Genomic DNA, 7,801 nt, shown 5'->3' on the forward strand with positions numbered 1-7,801 from the left:
AGTAAAGCATTTATTTGTAAATGGCAGTGTCCCCGACATTCCTGACAAAGACTAGGAGGAAGCTGCCAGCTTCCCCTAACCCGTACCTAGAATTAAGGGGCACGTGGCTCATACTCAAGGCCCTGGATTCCATCCCCACTCCAGCAAAACAAACAAAAATCCACACCAGAGAGAACCCAGGGCCTCCCGGCAGAGCCAGCTCCTTAACAGAGTGCTAAGAGCCAACAAACTGGAGCCAATTGTAACTGCTGGGAAGTTGAAGGCATAGGCAGACTGAAGTCATCCTCCTGCTCCCTAAAGAGGCCAGATAGAAATGGGGAGGCCCAAGAGGATGCCACACGAATGAAGGGTCTCCTGGCACTCCAAGTCATCCAGACGTGGGATTTCCCTTTCTCTGAATTCAGGAGATCAGGTTAGCCAGCATCTAGACCCTGGGACTCTAAGCACTATCACAAGTGATATACGCCCGACCCCTTAACGCAGCGCTTGAGAAATGCCTCCCTCTTCCTTTCTAGACATATTTAGACTTGATTTCTCAACTTCACTTCCTGTGTTGCAATTTCCCCAAGCATGTGACTTATGTTTATCAACTGTCAGCCGGCCAAGAGGCGGAGACAGTGCAGAGCGGCCTCCCACGTCGGCTTCCTAGTCCACAAAAGCCAGACCCACCTGTCCCCTGACCCTGGCCAGGTGACTCCTACCAGTACAACGCTAGGACTCCTCTTCTTGTTCTGGGTGACAATGGGTCAAAGGTACTGGTGTTCTTGGTTTTAACCACCTAGCTTGTTTGTTTGTTTGTTTGTTTGTTTGTTTATTTATTTATTTATTTATTTATTTATATTTAGAGGTTCGCCCCTTGCCCCCTGCCACACACACAATACATATATATGGTTTTATTGGAAGTTAAAAAAAAATAAGACAACTAAAAATATTCAACTTTCTGTTTTTCAGACTTTCCTTTTCCAGAAGAGTCGGGGCATGGGACCCAGGCTGGGCCAACACAGGGGCCAGTATCAGACTAAGTGGAACTCTCAGGAATGTCCCTAGTAAGTGCATTTGATGTACATACAGGTCAGGGAAGCTGGCTGGAGCACACACACCGGTTTCCTTGCCGATGATATCCCATGGGGTCTTTGTCCCTGAGGTTGAACCTCTCAGGCTTCATGGTGGTCTATGAGCAGTGTTTATCATCCTCAAGGGCATCACCAGCTGAATTCACAATTTGGGTCTGTGGTTTGAAACCAGGAGTTGGGACAGGTCCACTGTCACTGAGCACTGGCTTGGCTCTCCGCAATTCTCACTGAGAGTAAACGTTGGCACCAAGAGGTCACAGCAAGCAGCACCTGTGAGGAAGGCTCAGGGGCTCAGGTGATCCTGTATATTGCAGGCTCCTCCCCTGGACTCCAGGAGGTGACCGGAGACTAGAATTAAGTCCAGAGAAGGAGCTAGCTGTATTCTTTAGTCCTCCCCTTTCCCAAGGCACCCAGTGCTGTAGGCAGGTCATTTCCCCTCCTAGACCTCATTCATCACATGGTCTAGGAGACTCCAGGTCTGAAGAGGCTGCAATTTCCCGATCGTTTCTATGCTTCTCTCCAGAATCTCTGTTCGCCTTCCGTTTAATGGACTGTGCTGTTTGTCTTTCCTGTAATAATGGGGCTGTAATTCAGGCAAGAATGCTTGATGGCCTATTAATTGGATTGCACCATAAGTCTTGATTTCCAAACATAGGCTCAGATGATTTCTGGCCTTTAAAGGTCCAGGACCAGAACTCTGCATTAGGAAGAAGAAAGCATGTAAGCCTACGATTAGCAGAGGACCTGGGCTTAGAAAGGATCTTCATTCTACGTATGATTGGCATGGTCTTAACTCACGTTGGCTGGAGGCTTCATGAGTGAAGCTGTTGACTTGTGGACTGGGACTCACTCGATACCCTGTGTGCACATCACAAACATGCACACACATAAATAAACACTTTAAAGGCCAGACAAACAGCTTGGTGGTGATGGCACACACTTTTAATCCCAGGACTCGGGAGGCAGACACAAGCAGTTCTTTGTGAGTTTGAAGCGACCCTGGCAGCCTGGTCTGCACAGAGAGAGTTCCAGGACAACCAGGGCTACACGAGAAATCCCAGGTTGGAAAACAAACAAACAAAGCGTTGGCCGTTCTTCCAGAGGACCTGGTTCATTTCCTGATGCCCACATGGCAGTTCACAACGGCCCGTAACTCCAGTTCCAGTGAATCCAATGCCTTCTGGCTTCTGAGGGCATGAACATGGTGCACAGATAGGCAAAACGTTCATTCATTTAAAATAAAAATAGGTCTGGAGAGATGGCTCAGTGGTTAAGAGCACTGACTGCTCTTCCTTAGAGGTCCTGAGTTCAATTCCCAGCAACAACATGGTGGCTCACAACAATCTGTATTGAGATCTGATGCCCTCTTCTGGTGTGTCTGAAGATACCTACAGTGTACTTATATATAATAAATAAATCTTAAAATAAACCAAAAGAATGCTTTAAAAATAAATAAAATAAAAATAAACAAGTCTTTAAAAACAAGAGTTACAGTAGGCTTTAAAAAAAAAAAAAGTCAGCCAGGGAAAGGCCCAGCCTGGAGACTACTGTACCACACAATACTGAGTGACACAGAACAATTCGCAGTCTGACTGCAGCAAAGCCTTTTTCTCCTGAGCATGCTTTGCAAGCAATAGAATACACCCCTGCAATCTCAAAAATTCGGAATTCCCGAGATGCCATAGAGGACTCCATGTTCAGCAGATATCCTCAGCACAAAGATATGGATGCAGGAAACTGGTCTTATAAGGGGCTGGTACCTTTGAGAACGTAAAACGCTAGAAAAGAAAAAGACAGCAAAACACTGGAGGGCACAAGATCAATGCTGTCATTCAAACCAGGGACTTTACCTGTAGCCCAGGCTGGCTTCAAACTTACCCTAGTCCTCCTACCTCTGCCCCAAGTGCTAGGGTGATTATCGGTGGTTGGGCTATAGGCTGATTGCTTCCAGGCTCTTGGCTTCTTGTCCAAAGAATTAGAAATGGGGGCTCACACAGATTTGCAAAAGAAGCAAGATAATTTTATTTTGAGCAGGGAGAGGGTGCAGCTTATAGAAGGATACATTGTCAAGATTGATAGCAGGCCACAGGAATGAGAGTAGTCAAGGCTACAGCTGGGGTCTCTTAAGGGGACTAAAACAAAGGCTGTAGTCTGGGTGGTTCTTTATTTTGATTGATAGATTAAGTACTAACACTTGAATGGAAACTTCCTAGATTCGGTTATTACCAGGGGCCAGGATACTTATATTGGTCAGGAGTAAGAACACTTATATTCTGATGCAGGTAGTGAGTACAGGACGTCTGGGCTGCAGGGCACACTGTTTGAAGACCAGTGCGTATACATAGTTTGTCCAGGTGACAGTAGGCTCCCCAGCACATTATGTGTATGCAGTGGTGTGAATAGAAATGCCTCCAATAGGCTCTTGTATTTGAATACATGGTCTCTTCCTGGTGGTGCTGTTAGGGGGAGTTATAAAACCTTTAGGAGGAAGCACAACACCAGGGGAGGGCTTTGAGAGTTTGTAGCCCCGCCCCACTTCTTGTTAGTCTCTCTGCTTCCTGTGTTTGGGTGAAAATGTGATACACCATCCTGGCATTTCTGCTCCTGCCTTCATACCTTGCCTCCCCCAATCATGATGGGCTCGATCCTTCTGGAACCATAAGCCAACATAAACTTTTCCTTCCTTAGGCTACTCCTGGTCCCAGTAATTTATCTGAGTAACAGAACACTAACTAATGCTTGCCTGCGTCAGGATCACTGGCGTGCTCCATTGGATCGCTCTCCAGACACATCTTTCTGGACTTCACACATAGATTGGTTAAGTTTACCTCTTTTCCCCTGAGGTGATCTCTCTCTCTCTCTCTCTCTCTCTCTCTCTCTCTCCCCCTCCCTCCCTCCTTCCCTCCCTCCCTCCCTTTCCCTCTCTGTCTCTCTGTCTCTCTCTCCCTCCCTCCCTCCCTTCTTCCCTCCCTCCCTCCCTCCCTTTCCCTCTCTGTCTGTCTCTCTGTCTCTGTCTCTGTCTCTCTCTCTCTCCTCCCTGTCTGTCTCTCTGTCTGCCACTCCGCCACCCCACACCTCTTTAGTAGTTCTGAGGATGGAATCAAGAGCCTTATACATCAAAGGAGTGATATTTGGTCAAGACAGAGCCAGCCATGCCAGACCTGCCAGGTCAAAGGCACAGGTCAAAGGCACCTCTAACTAAGAGGTTTGGGGGTGCCCTGAGGTCTGTTTCTGAAGTGCCTCACAGGACTCCTGAGGAGATTGCACAAACCACCTCCATTACCTTTCCTCCTTGTTGGTCCAACAACCGAAGCACCCACCCTGCACTTCCTATGGTTGGCTGGAAAGGTGCTCAGAAGGCCCATTGTCATCCTGGTCTGTAATCAAGCTCTGAGGCCAGGATGTCAACTGGGGAAACTCCTTCTCCTCTACCTTAGGAGTGTGCTGCTCCTCTGGGAGGCTGACCTCTGAATTACTGCTGATGTGTGTTTGGGAAAGGTGGGCAGGGTGAAGAGAGACAGTTTTTTTTTTAAATAATGTATTTACTTTATTGATATGAGTACATTGTCACTGTCTTCAGACATACTAGAAGGCGGCATCAGATCCCATTACAGATGGTTGTGAGCCACCATGTGGTTGCTGGGAATTAAATCAGGACCTCTGGAAGAGCAGTCAGTGCTCTTAACCTTAACCGCTGAGCCATCTCTCCAGCCTGAGAGACAGTTTTACACACCTAGAAAAACAGCAAGTAAGACACATTCAGTGTTTTCCTGGTATGGCCCAGGACATATCAGGTTGTCAGAAGAGAGAGACAGGGGCTGGAGAGATGGCTCAGAGGTAAAGAGCACTGTCTGCTCTTCCAGAGGTCCTGAGTTCAATTCCCAGCAACCACATGGTGGCTTGTAACCATCTATAATCAGACCTGGTGCCCTCTTCTGGCTTTCAGGCGTACATGCAGGCAGAAAGCTATATAATGTATACATAATAAATAAAATGTTAAAAAAAAAAAAAAGGAGTTGGGGATTTAGCTCAGTGGTAGAGCGCTTGCCTAGGAAGCGCAAGGCCCTGGGTTCGGTCCCCAGCTCCGAAAAAAAAGAACCCCCCCCCCCAAAAAAAAAAAAAAAAAGAAGAGAGAGACAACAAAAATTAGGGGACAGAGGAAGAGAAAGCCCTTCTCACTGGCAGAGAAGCAAGAACCCCAGCCCAGCCAGCATTTGCCCTGAAGGTTGCCAACAGAGATAAAGAGCTTCTTTCCAGCCATAGATTGTCTATGTGGTGACAAACCAGGCTGGAGGACCGAGTGATATTCAGTTCCCAGAGAGTTCCAAGAATCACAAATGAGACTGTTCACAGCAGTCATATCCTGGGATCTACCCAGCTATGTCTTATCAACCATAATCCTGTCAGGGGCCCCTGGGAATTCCTGTGATCTCATTGGGTTTCTTAGCAATCCTTTGAAGATATCCTCTTCAAAAGCTTCCATAGTGATCCTCGAAAGGCAATGAAGTGTCCTCTCTTGGAGGACACTTGACTCTTGCTCTCATGCTTAAAATGTAGTTAGAAGTATCTTCTAATAAACACCAACTCGGCTTCACACCGGCTTATTCTGGTTAGTTAATTTGGAGTGCATGAGGGCTGGAGTCCGTGCCATAGTGTGGGAGTTGGTTCTCTCCTGCCATCTGGTAGGACCCGGGGACAGAACTTAGGCCAGTCTTGCCTGCTGGCCTGCCCCTGCCCACTGAAACTCTTTTTTGCACTGAAGCCAAGGACTCTGATTTGTGGATCCCTTAAAGGGACTCAGACCCATGGCAAGCAGCTGAGGTGCGTATTTGACCCACCTGTGGTGGTTTGATTATGTTTGGCCCAGGGAGTGGCACCATTAGGAGATGTGACCTTGTTGGAGGAAGTGTGTCACTGTGGGAAAGGGCTTTGAGACCCCCCCTTCCCTCCTAGCTGCCTGAGGAGTCAGTATTCTGGTTCCCTTCGGAACAAGATGTAGAACTCTCAGCTCGTCCTGCACCGCGCCTGCCTGGATGCTGCCATGTTCCCGCCTTGATGATAATGGACTGAACCTCTGAACCTGTAAGCCAGCCCCAATTAAATGTTGTCCTTTAGAAGAGTTGCCTTGGTCATAGTATATGTTCATAGCAGTAAAATCTTAGACAGTACTAAAGCGGACCTGGCCTCCAGGTTTTCCCAGCATTCCCTGGTCCCTATCTAGAGCTGGGCTCCCCCAACCCCCCAGCAGCTCCTCCCTATATAATGCATGCATTTTGTTTTCTCCCTCTCCCTCCTCTCCCTGTTTCCCTTCCACTCTCTTCCTTTTTGTCTTCCTGCTTGCACACACCAGAGGCCGCCTCTCTTTCTCTTCCCCCTCCACTCTGACTCTCTCCCTATAGCGACTTCCCTGGCCTTGGGGCCAGTGAATGCCCTTGAGAGCAGCTTCCCAATAAACCTGCCTTTATGTGCTTTAATCTGGCATGGATTGACTCCGTTCACTGGTTAATTAACTCATCACTCAGCTTCTGGATGGTAGCCTAGAGTTGCACCTCTGCCCTTGCCTGCTCCAGATTCGCCTCAGCTTCTTGGCCATTTCTGAAACCCTCCCTCCTGCTAGTGCTAGAAAGAGCTAGGAGACAAATGAGTCAGGAAGGAAGGTTCCTCTTCAGCCCAGCTTGAGTCCCTGAAGTGACTTTTTTCATCTAAAGGCGATCTGCGTACAGCCCCTCCCAAGAATTAGCCCTGGGGTAGGTCCTAGAGGGAGGAGATGGAGGAGGCAGTAACCTGCCCACCGCACCTAGAACCTCGGTAGGCTTGTTAGTCAGCTGACACTGTTCATGGTTACCTAGGACAGGTAACCCTCATGGATGATGCTCTCCTGGCCCAGCACAGCATAGGAGTGGGAGCTGAGGTGAAGGTGGTAGTGGCAGTTGTCTTTGGGAGCCTTCCAGATCACCGCCCCCCCTTCATTTTTCCAACACCTTTTTCTTTTGTGCTGGCGCTGAAACCAAAGGCCTCAGGCATGCTGCAATACACACATTACCACCAAATCATAATTCCAGCACCCACCCAGGAAAACCTCCCTTGGGGGAATCTTGAAGCCATCGAAGGGTGTGTCGACTGGCTGCAGGGAAACAAAGGCAGAGTCTCTGGGGTCTTCAAGGGAAAGTAAACAATGCCAGAGACAGAGAGGTATGCTGGGATAAATGGATTGCTGAGACTGCCAGGGTCAGCAAGAAGGGTCCTAACCAGGACTCTGGTAGGCGAGGAGGGGAAATAGAAGGAAATGAGTAGGCCTTGGGACACCTCCCCTCCCCAAATCCCTGCCCCAACACACATACACGCCAACCCGAGGGGACATTAATTCTGGTTGGGTAAAGCAGAGAGATGACGGTGGAGTCCCTGGGTTAAAGTATAAAGTGTTATATAGCCCTTCTCCCCCAGAGCCTGCCCTCTCTCCTCACTTGGATGGGGAGAATGGTTGAAGATGGCCAGTCTTCTAGAACCTTCCATAATGTCTACTTAGGTCCTTGTATTACTTATGAGTTTGGGAGTAGCATCGCCCCAAGCTCAGCATCTGCGACCTTGCAGTCTCTTCAGTCTCCATGGCTGCTCATTCAAACCCTGAGTAACTAAGACGGGGTCTTCATTTTAGTAGAGAAGACAGCCTAAGGACAACTTAACAAGAGAGGGATGAAAAGGAACCTGAGGTTCGGTCCCCAGCTCCG

At 48.4% G+C, this 7,801-nt stretch overlaps 1 long non-coding RNA gene across 1 annotated transcript; it reads left to right on the forward strand.

Annotated features, from left to right (window-relative positions):
• The first annotated feature begins 515 nt into the window (after positions 1-515).
• On the forward strand, positions 516-7,801 carry LOC120095152 (uncharacterized). Its single transcript, XR_015631860.1, has 3 exons — positions 516-752; positions 952-1,046; positions 6,027-7,801. It is a non-coding gene; the product is annotated as an uncharacterized LOC120095152 (long non-coding RNA).

The sequence above is a fragment of the Rattus norvegicus genome, chromosome 10 (genome assembly GCF_021556685.1).
Source record: "Rattus norvegicus strain SHRSP/BbbUtx chromosome 10, alternate assembly SHRSP_T2T, whole genome shotgun sequence".
Lineage (NCBI taxonomy): Eukaryota > Metazoa > Chordata > Mammalia > Rodentia > Muridae > Rattus > Rattus norvegicus.